At 39.8% G+C, this 10,652-nt stretch overlaps 1 long non-coding RNA gene across 2 annotated transcripts; it reads left to right on the forward strand.

The window, feature by feature from the left end:
* Window positions 1-1,488: 1,488 nt before the first annotated feature.
* On the forward strand, window positions 1,489-10,256 carry LOC132237909 (uncharacterized). Of its 2 annotated transcripts, none has more exons than XR_009453691.1 (3): window positions 1,489-2,128; window positions 8,033-8,173; window positions 8,758-10,256. It is a non-coding gene; the product is annotated as an uncharacterized LOC132237909 (long non-coding RNA). The 2 variants fall into 2 exon arrangements; XR_009453692.1 differs by lacking the exon at window positions 1,489-2,128 and adding an exon at window positions 7,072-7,405.
* Window positions 10,257-10,652: the final 396 nt, after the last annotated feature.

Genomic DNA, 10,652 nt, shown 5'->3' on the forward strand with positions numbered 1-10,652 from the left:
CTTTCCTAACTAGCAACCAACCCTTCGGAATAACAGCCTGTTTTGCCCTAGATTTTCACCAGGGTTGCCTTACTGTATGTACCTAAGCACATGCTCTTGAGTTTAGTTACCATATAACTAGTTGAGTCTTAAAAATGGGGAAACACCTTGTGGACATGCTCACTAAATTTCCACCAGGTTTCTGCATTCGCCGGCTCAGGGAAATGCGGCCTCACCCACGTGTCATGTTTCCAATACCTCCCCCCTCCACCTGGATTTCTTGTACATTAAGCCAGTTATACAGACAGCAAGTGCCCTTCTGAAATCTCCGGAGCTGGCACCATCTTCTGCACATAAGAAGCATTTTCAAATTGGGTCACGTGGAGCCCCCACGGAAAGGCAGAATCTCAAAAATGATGAGCACGATGTGTACTTCAGGAGGTCAAATGCATGTCCTCTTCTATGGAAGCCAAGACGCACTTTCCCCGCTTCCTTCAAGGAAGCCAGATGCTGATTCATTCTTTTTTTTTTTTTTTTTTTTTTTTGTTCAAGACTCAGCAGGAACACAGTGCTTTATTATTGATAGAGGCTTGTTACGACACCATGACAGCGCTGTAATTTCCGACAGGGCGCAGTGCTTCCCTCGGCTTCAGGCTAGCTGAGCTCAGTGTCATTGAGCAGCCCTGTACCTTTGACACAGGCCAGTAGCTTTATGTTTCAGTATTTTGTATTCTTTTGGGAAGCATTAGAAGCAGCAGTCAGGTTTTGCCTGTGAGCAGATTCTTTTCCCCTGGGGTGGACGTTCACAATGTCTGTAATCGATTGCAAGTGACCGCAGTGCCCACTTCTGAGGCCGAAGCAATGCTAAAATCAGTTCGGCGTGCAGAGGGCCGTTTGGTTCTTTTGTCAAAGGCAACCTGTAATTGTAAAATTCCTCTTGCGTTTCATCGTCCACATAGACCTAAATAATGTGCCCTTGTTTTTTTTTTTTTTTTTCAGGTTATGTGGTATGTGGTCATTCTTGCTGTTGTTTTGAAGTTGTAGACAGTTAAGTAAACATCTTAGGGGAATAGCTAAGATCTAAAGCTAGGAACGCTTCATAATTTTTTTCTATTTTAAGAGAGACAAGGCCCGGCTGGCGTGGCTCAGTGGTTGAGCGTAGTAGACCTATGAATCAGAGGTCACGGTTCAAATCCTAGTCAGGATATATGCCTGGGTTTTGGGCTCAATCTCTAGTGTGGGGCGTGCGGGAGGCAGCCATCAATGATTCTCTCTTATCATTGATGTTTCCATCTCTTTCTTCCTCTCCCTTTCTTTCTGAAATCAATAAAAATATATTTAAAAAAAAGATTTTTCAGAAGTCTTCTGCCCTGCCCTCCACACCTGTCTCTTGTTATCACTATGGACTTTTGCCCCTGGGGACTGAGTCCCTACATAAAAGTTGTGTAATCCTTACTTCCAAGAATTACCTGGGTGCAGACATGTAATACTCACCTCCCATGTGGACAGGCGTGGTGGCTGCTGTGTGACCAGAGACCTGCCCAGGGTGGGGTTGGGGAAGGAGGGTGAGGGAAGGAATCCTCTGCAGCAAGCACAGCTGTGTAACAGGCCTTTGATCCAACAGCAGAGCTGAGTCGGGCATATTGGAACCTCTCATTCTCCTTTAGCAATCTGACACGACTTGCTGCAGCTACTTCCAAAAACTTCCCCTCGTTCTGCTTAGATTGGGGATGGGATGAGGACAGAAAATGAGAGGTCTACAAAAAAGTACTTTTTCCTTCATTTATTGATTACGAAGCATTTACTAAGCATTTACTAAGTGCTCTTGATGGGTCCGGGCACTGCGCTCAGTGTCTTATGTGCATTCACTGTCTTAATTCTTACAATAACCATCAAGTGGATCAATTTTCAACTTCCATTTAACAGTTGAGGAAACTGAGCCTTTGGAGAGGTTAAGAAACTTGTCCAAAGGTCACATAGTAAGAGGCAAAGGTGGGACTGGATTCTGATGTGATGCCAAGGCTGTGCTCTTAACCGCTGTGCTCTTAACCACTGTGCTATACTGCCTCCCTGTGTTAACATCTTTTCTCTTTCCTCCCCAGCACCGGGGAAGATAATCGAAGATAAGAAACCTGCTAGATGCTTGGAGGTACTCTTATATGCATTTGCCATTACACTAATACTATATTATTATGGAATGGTTTGTTAAATTGTAATGTTTATATGAAACAACTGGGAAACTTAAATAGGCTCCAGCAAACATAATTCAAGCTGTTTGATCTCTAAAATATGATTATAATGATCTCTTTCTGTTGGCCTCTGTCTGTCTGTCTGTCTCTGGTCTTCTGAAGTGATCTTTTGTTTTGCATGAACAGTTGTTACTGAGCAGTACCAGCTGCAGGAAAACAATTCATGACATTACCGCCTCCCCCCTCTCTCTTTCCTCCCCACAACCTCCGGTCCTGGCATGCGCTATTATTTTGAATGAATGTGACTGACAGAGACGGGAGGCTCTCACATTTATTTCTCATATAAAATTTATTGAAGCAAAAGCTTCTCCAAGAGAGGCCCCAGCATTGTATCTGGTTCAGACAAAAACCTTCAGGGCAGAAAAGGGCTGCCAATACAATTTAGTTGGAAGATAGAGAGGCAGGAGGAGAGGAACACTTTGGGGAATTTTGAGCACTCTCTTCTATTTCTGGCACCCTGAGGGATAGTTACATCTCAAAGCACAAATTAGAGTAAAGGAGAACATCTGAGATTATATAATGTCCTTTGTTAGACACATCAGCTTTAGGGTTGGTCTAATTTACTTTGACTACTCATTTCTGAAAATTGCCTCTGGGATGCAGAATCCATCCTTAAATTAAGCCTTTCCCTTATTCTATACTTCATGTGAGAGAGAATGCCCAGATAACCAAAATCTGTATGTATTCTCCAGATCTTCAATAAAAGTATAAAGCTTTCTGTTATATTCAAGGTTCTCAGCCTCCTGTTTGTATTCCATGTTCAAGAGCTAGAATTACTGGCAATGCAAATGAAGGGTTTCAAGGGACCAAAACACACCACCATCCCCATTATAATAAAGCATTATCTCTTCGTGTCCATAATAGTAGCTATAGCACAGGCATGGCTTATATGCTGGACTTTCTGCATCATGTCTAGGTGTGAGGACAGTTGTTCACTACCCTTACCTTGATGTCTTATATGTTTACACATTTCAGAAAACATACGCTCTTTCTTCATTGCTGGTCAGCTCTTTTGCCATAGCTTTTTTTTTTTAATTAAATATACTTCTATTGATTTCAGAGAGAGGAAAGGAGAGGGAGGGAGAGAGAGAGAGATAGAAACATCAATGATGAGAGAGAATCACTGATCAGTTGCCTCCTGCACGCCCCCTACTGGGGATTGTGCCCCAAACCCAGGCATGTGCCCTGACCAGGAATTGAACTGTGACCTCCTGCGTTCAACCACTGAGCCATGCTGGCCGGACATATTATCTTTTTCATCGCTGTGTGTCATGAGAGCATGCTCAGGCTAACCTACTTCAGATATATGATAAGAATGTGGAGAAGAGCCAAGACCAGTTAAACCACCTGACAGCCAGCCAACCCCCAAACACATGAGAAGGCTCAGCTAAGGTCAGCTGGAGTGCCTCCCCAATGCACACTTCTGACTGTGGACATGTAAGGGACCCCAAATGAGACCAGGAGAGCCACCCTGCTGACCTATAGACTTAAGAGCAATTATAAATGGCTGTTGTTTTAAGCCTCACAGTTTAGGGATATTTTGTTAGGCAGTCTCATTGTGTCAACAGATGACTGATACAGGCACTAATGGTTCTTCCCAATGTGGCCTGTCTACCTCTTTAGTTTCATGTCTCACCACCCCAAAAGCACTTTAGCCCAGCCGGTGAGGCTCAGGGGTTGAGCGTTGACCTATGAACCAGGAGGTCATGGTTTGATTCCCAGCCAGGGCACATGTTCAGGTTATGGGCTTGATTCCCTAGTAGGGAATGTGCAGGAGGCAGCCAATCAGTGATGCTCTCTCATCATTGATGTTTCTATCTCTCCCTTCCTCTCTGAAAACAATAAAAAATATATTTTTTTAAAAAGCACTTTACACTCCAGGCACTTTACTTGAATTCCTGAAATTGGACATGGTGTCTCATGCCTTTTGCTATGTGATTCTCTATTTCTGAAACACACTTCATGACCCGATCTGCCTGGACAACAATCCTTCCTCTCAGGCTTAGGTGTTACTCCTCTGGAAAGTTATCCTGATGCCACAGGCCAGGTTAAGGGCTCCTTCCATGTGCCTGTGAGTATCTCTAGCATAGAAAGGCACACACATTATTACAATTTATTTAGCTAGATGTTCTCTCTCTTCCTTCACAGGCAGAAGCTCCCCAAGGCACAAACTTATATTCTCTATATCCTGAATATAACATTTGGCACAAAATAGAATTTCTACACAAACTTGTAAGCTTATTAAAAACATGTATTTATTTTAGCGTAACAGAGTTCTAAGTCTCATAAAGGAGAAATTTCTAAGAGAACAGAGAAGGTTTCACAGAAAATGCAGAAATTGAAATGCTTTTTTCCATTTAATGGTGGAGAGGATTTGGGAGGTGGAGAATATTTCAGGCAGAAGGAACAGCCATGGACAATGGCAAAGTGGTACTTTGGTGGTTGAAATGTTCAGTATTATTGTAGGGGAGGATTCATGGTTTCATACAGTCCACTTTTGGGCCATGCTCATAGAGATAAAATATCACAGTACATGATCAGCCACTTGACATGGTATGGTATTGTCATTTCTTAAACTTCTTATCTTAGAGATAAATGCTATCCCTGCATTTAAAAAACTAAATGTTAGTATATTAGTCTCTTCAACAACCCACTTGTTTATATGACCAAGAAATGTCTAACTGCTAAGAGGTTAATAAAAACACACACCCTCAAAGCACATGGCTTTCTAAAGCGTGGAAAATGAAGCAGATGACATTTATCAAATGCTTATTAATCCATTAATAACCAGTTTTGCTATGTCTCCAAAATTTGGGGGTAATTGGAATAGATAATAAATTTGGTGTAATGTCAATACAACTTCATATGCTGTTTAAACTGATCATCCCCTTATTTGGCTTTAGTACTTGGCAAAATATTTGCACAGGTAGTTTCAAAACTAGACCCGTAACTGTGTCTATAAATCCTTACTTGCTCATATAATTAAGTCTGAAGAAAATACATACACATGAAAATATTTGTACTAACATGGTAAAAATTTATAGGTAACTTAAACATTTATTCATCAAAATTCTCTTCAATGTGGTTAATGCTTTTATGATATCACAAGACTATCAAGAATTGATGTTTGAACCAAGGAACAATGTACATGAGGTTTCTCTTTGCTGTGTTGGTTTGTTTTAAGGTAGTTCCAATACTCTGGATCTGCTTTTGCCAAATATTTTATTAAAATATTTGGGTGACCTATTATTTTTTCACTGGGGATGCCAAGATAAGGATGAAAAGAGACTAAGGGCAAACAAGGCTATTGCAGGTGGGTGGACATTCTCTCTAGTTGCTTTCCTGTCATGTGGTGGGAAGTGAACTGGCCACTTCCCGCCCCACCCCTCGCCTCCTTTCCTTTTGCCCTCACACAGACTGTTGTTGATGTTCTCTGAGGACAGGCTAGGGAGTGGAGGGGTTCCTCTGAAGGAGGGCTGCTTTTATCTCTGCTGGACCTACAATCTCTTGGGTCATGTCTGTCTTTTTGGAGGGAAGGTCATGTCCCTTATTCCCGATGGTGTCTGGACAAAGAAAAAATGCCATCCCTGCACTCCTGACTGTGGGGTGCTTGGCCTCAAACACGAGTTTAGATTCCAACACACCCTATTGAGGAGGAAGCCTTACAAGTCTGACGGTTGGTTTGGGCAACTGAGAATGAAAGCATTTTTCTTTTGAACCCTTTGTGCTTTACAAAATACCTCAAGGGGAAGGTCTGTAACACTGAAGCCCTAATAAAGAACATAGGAAATTTGGTTTCTTTGATGAAGAAAAAAGCTTGACGTATACAACGGATAATACAAGTAACCCTGTCTTCTTAAACAATGTTACTTTATCTATTTTAATACATTGAGATAAAACAAGATATAAGCAAAAATAGGAGAGAAAGGAAAACAATAGGTTTTTTCTTCCATTACTGTATAGAGATACTAAGATATGGAAATTATTCTTGGGATATCTATAATTCTTAGTAAAAGTTCCAAGAAAATCTACTTTAAAAATTGCACACAAAGCTAAAGAAGAGAAGAATTCCACTTTTCGGGGGAATTCTCAGGGGCAGACATCTTAATGAGGTATCACTTAGGTGTCAAAGAGAAAACTGATGTTTCACTCAAATTGAGCTGTCCTGCTCCTATTTTCTATAATTCTTTCTAAGAGCTGATAATGAAACTAAGGGAGGTCTCCCCTTTTCTTTTTCTGATGGTTCCCAGGTCAAATCTCCATTTCCTCCAGCTCCTTTTGGACCTTGTCCCTCCCGCAGACAACCGGTATGAATCCCTTTCTCTTCATTCCCAGATGTAGGGAGGTAAGACAACAATTACAAACCACACATTTCTACCCTCTGGCAGAATATGATCAATAGTAAGCTAAATCCTATGGTGTAGTTTTAGACTTCAAGATCTGATTGCTTTGGGGGCTTCATTCTTGATATTTTGAATTTATTATGTATAACTATGTATATATGCATGCATACATATCGATTTAAGTCCATATCTCCCCTTAAGTACTTTAGTGAATCTTATAATCCCATGATAAAGCCCAAGCTCTTAGCATGCCCGGGATCTCCTACCCTCATTCTTTGTCTGGTTGACCCTTCTTCTCTGTATGGGTTCAGCTCAGCATACATCATTTACAGGAAACGTCTTAATATCCAGAAAGTGTACAGGTGTCTCATCTTTGCTCCTTATCACTTAGCATATTATAAAAAAGTGATTCACTGATGGATTGGTTCAGCAAATATTTATTGAGCACTTACTCTTATTGGCCTAGCACTATAAACTCCACAAGGTCAGGGTTGTTTGTTATAAAACAGACTTTAATAAACATTTGTTCAACTAAAATGGATATATATTATTTTTAGTTTTAGGAAAAGGCTTAGATTGGTTACTCATGAATGAAATTGCCAATAGAGAGGCAATGTGATGTGGTAAAAAACAACAACAAAACCCCTACTGGAGTTATAAGCAGAATAGTTATTGGTGGTGACTAAGAGCCTAGATTTCAGAGTCAAATTTCTTGTATTTAAATCTTGGCTCTTCTGCTTGCTGGCTTTGTGACATCAGGGTGATCATCCAGTCTCCTGTGTCTCACATGTGAGATGGAAATTGTAATATGTGGCCCACCAGGTACTGAGAGTGGTGAGGAAAGTAAATTAAATGAGGAAGAAGTACTTGTTATTTATTTAATTTATTTATTCCGATTATTGATTTTCTCAGTTTCATCCTTGATGGTGCTGCTCAAGCTTTAATGTATATACAGATCAGTTGGTCATCCTGTTGAATGTGGTTTCTGATCCGGTAGGTCTGTGGGGCCTGAGAGTCTGCATTTCTAACAAGTTCTCTGAGGATGTTGATGCCCTGGTCCATATACCACACTTTGGTCTTATCTAGAGCAGTGGTTCTCAAATTTTACTGCGCACCAGAATCTCCTGGAGGGCCTGTGAAACATGATTGTTGGGCCCCACCCCCAGTTTCTGCCTTAGTAGGTCTTGGATAGGGCCTGATAATTTGCATTTCTAACCAGTTCATAGGTGATGCTAATGCTGCTAATTTGGGGGCTCTATACTTTGAGAACCACTGATTCAGAAAACAGGAGGTTGTTTTACTTGGAGAGTAATTTACTTTTCTGTTACAGAAAACAAGAATTGGATCCTTAAGGCTTAGGTTCTGACTCTTAGATTTTAGTTCTGGTGCCTAAACACATTTAGCATTATTTAAAAAAAAAATTGGCACTAATCTGTCCTTTATGGCTTTGTATTTTCAAAGGCCTGCCACAGATGTAGCAGTAATAATCTATTCCTGACCTGGGACCCCTGACAAGAATTGCTCTTCAAGTCAACGAGATTTTGGCTCATGATCAGATGTCCTCTCTCTCACATGAAGTAGCAAAGAGAGGAAACTATTTTAGTAAGGTTCTTATTAGGCATTGTGAACACTGGCTCATGTTTTGATGGCCTTTACCATTATATATAAGTACACTAGGATAATGGATTTTCTTCCTAGACTTAATGGAAGAGTTGGTATATTTTGAGGATGGGCATGGGTTATATGACTCTTCAAGGATTTATTCACAGCAAATCATTAAAAGAGACGGGGGAGTGGTCAAATCTGTCTCTAACTAAAGCAAAATTAGAAATATGCAATATCAGATCTACTAAACTGAATCATCCTATATTTGCTGGTCCTCTAGCTCTTTGGAGAGGAGAGATTTTGCTTGCACATTCTAGATAAATTGTCTTTCTATATGTGAGTCTAATATTATTAGGACAAGCAACCCCTTTAGTTTAAAGAAGAAAAATAAAATACCCATGAAACAAAATCATGCTTCCTTATCCTAAAAATGGACCAACAGTGTATATTTTATAGTTACTATTCCTTCTTCTATGTAGAAGAGTGTGCTATATTCTGGGAGAAAGTGCAAGAATGGTTCTTGTCCCCAAGATGTTTATAATCTAAGACTTGAGGATATGTTTTCATTGATTTTTTTTTAGAGAGAGATGAAGGGGAGTGAGAGAAAAAGAAACATCGATGTGAGAGAGAAACGTGGATTTGTTGTCCTGTACCTGCCCTGACTTGGGATCAAACCCGCAACTTAGATATGTACTCTGACTGGGAATCAAACCCGCAGACTTCTGGTGTATTAATTACAATTGGCATATAACAGTATAACGTCCTCTCATATGTTGTTAACTGAAACAGCAAAAAATGTTTATTTTCATTTACTAGGTATACCAGTTAATAATGCAGATTTTTTCAATAGCTGGAATTATACATATGTTGATATATATGCGATTTGATATGTATCTTATTTTGTTGTATTGACAGCATGCTTCAAAACTTCATATGTCAAATTTTCTGAAGGTGTTAACATCATAGAAATTTTTACGCTTAAAAATGTCGAATTTCATGCCAAAAAAAGAGCATTTGTGGGGAGTTTTAATTCATTACTTCATTTTGAAGAAAAGTGCTGCTGAATACTTTGGAAAGCTTATGGTGAACATGCTCCATCTCAAGATACTTGTGAACGCTGGTTTAAACGCATTAATAGTGATGATTTCGATGTGAAAGATGAAGAATGTCCAGGTCAACTGAAAAAGTTTGAAGACCAACAATTACAAGCATTATTGGACGAAGATGCGTGTCAAACTCAAAAACAACTTGCGGAGAGATTAAACATTGCTCAGCAAACAATTTCCGATAATTTACAAGCAGTGGGAAAGATTTTAAAGGAAGGAAAATGGGTGCCACATCAAGTGAACCAAAGACAAATGGAAAACCGAAAAGTCATCAGTAAAATGTTGCTTCAACAGCATGCAAGAAAGTCTTTTTTGCATCGAATTGTGACTGGCGGCAAAAAGTGGATTTATTTTGAGAATCCCAAATGCACAGAATCATGGGTTGATCCAGGTCAACCATCAACATAGGCTGAAAAGCCAAATCGCTTCAGAAAGAAGACAATGTTATGCGTTTGGTGGGATGAGGAAGGTGTGGTGTATTATGAGCTTCTAAAACCAGGTGAAACCGTTGATACTGATCGCTACCAACAACAAATAATCAATTTGAACCATGCTTTGATCATGAAACAACCAGAATGTTCCAGAAGACATGACAAAGTAATTTTGCTTCCTGATGATGCATCATCACACACTTCAAAACCAGTTAAAGACACATTAAAAGATCTTGCCTGGGAAGTATTAACCCATTCGCTCTATTCACCGGACCTTGCTCCTTCAGATTACTACTTGTTCCGATCAATGGCACACGTACTTTCTGAGCAGCACTTCAAAACGTACGAACAAGTGGAAAATTGGGTCTCTGAATGGTTTGCCTTAAAACAAGAAAAGTTCTATTGGGACGGTATCCACAAATATGAAAGATGGGGGAAATGTGTAGCTAGCAATGGACATTACTTTGAATAAAGCACTTTTGATGTTTCTCTTGAAATTATTGTGTTTTCTTTGATTACAAAATCCGCATTATTAACCGGTACACCTAGTAACTCTACTTTTCTCCCCTATTTCCTCCAAGGGTCACATGAAAGACTATATAATTCAGAAGAGATATTTTTGCAGTGAAAAAACCTCTCATATTTAAATCAATTCAAACCTCTTGCTGACATCTAAGCTGTATCTAGGACACATCTGGACATTTGAAAACATCCAAATTGGGCTTTTCCAGTTTTTAGCAGAACATTTAGTAAATAAAAATTCAAGGAACTTACTAATCTTTTTTTTAAAAAAGGCAACAGCATTTCAGTGGGACCTACTAGTATATCCCCATAGCACAGCCTTTATTTCTTGCACCATCTCAGACTTGTTGATGGAGGAAGCTGATATTCAAAGGGTGTGGTTTTTGAGGTTGCCACATGGCCTTGCCATGACTTAAA

Source organism: Myotis daubentonii, chromosome 7 (assembly GCF_963259705.1).
Source record: "Myotis daubentonii chromosome 7, mMyoDau2.1, whole genome shotgun sequence".
NCBI lineage: Eukaryota > Metazoa > Chordata > Mammalia > Chiroptera > Vespertilionidae > Myotis > Myotis daubentonii.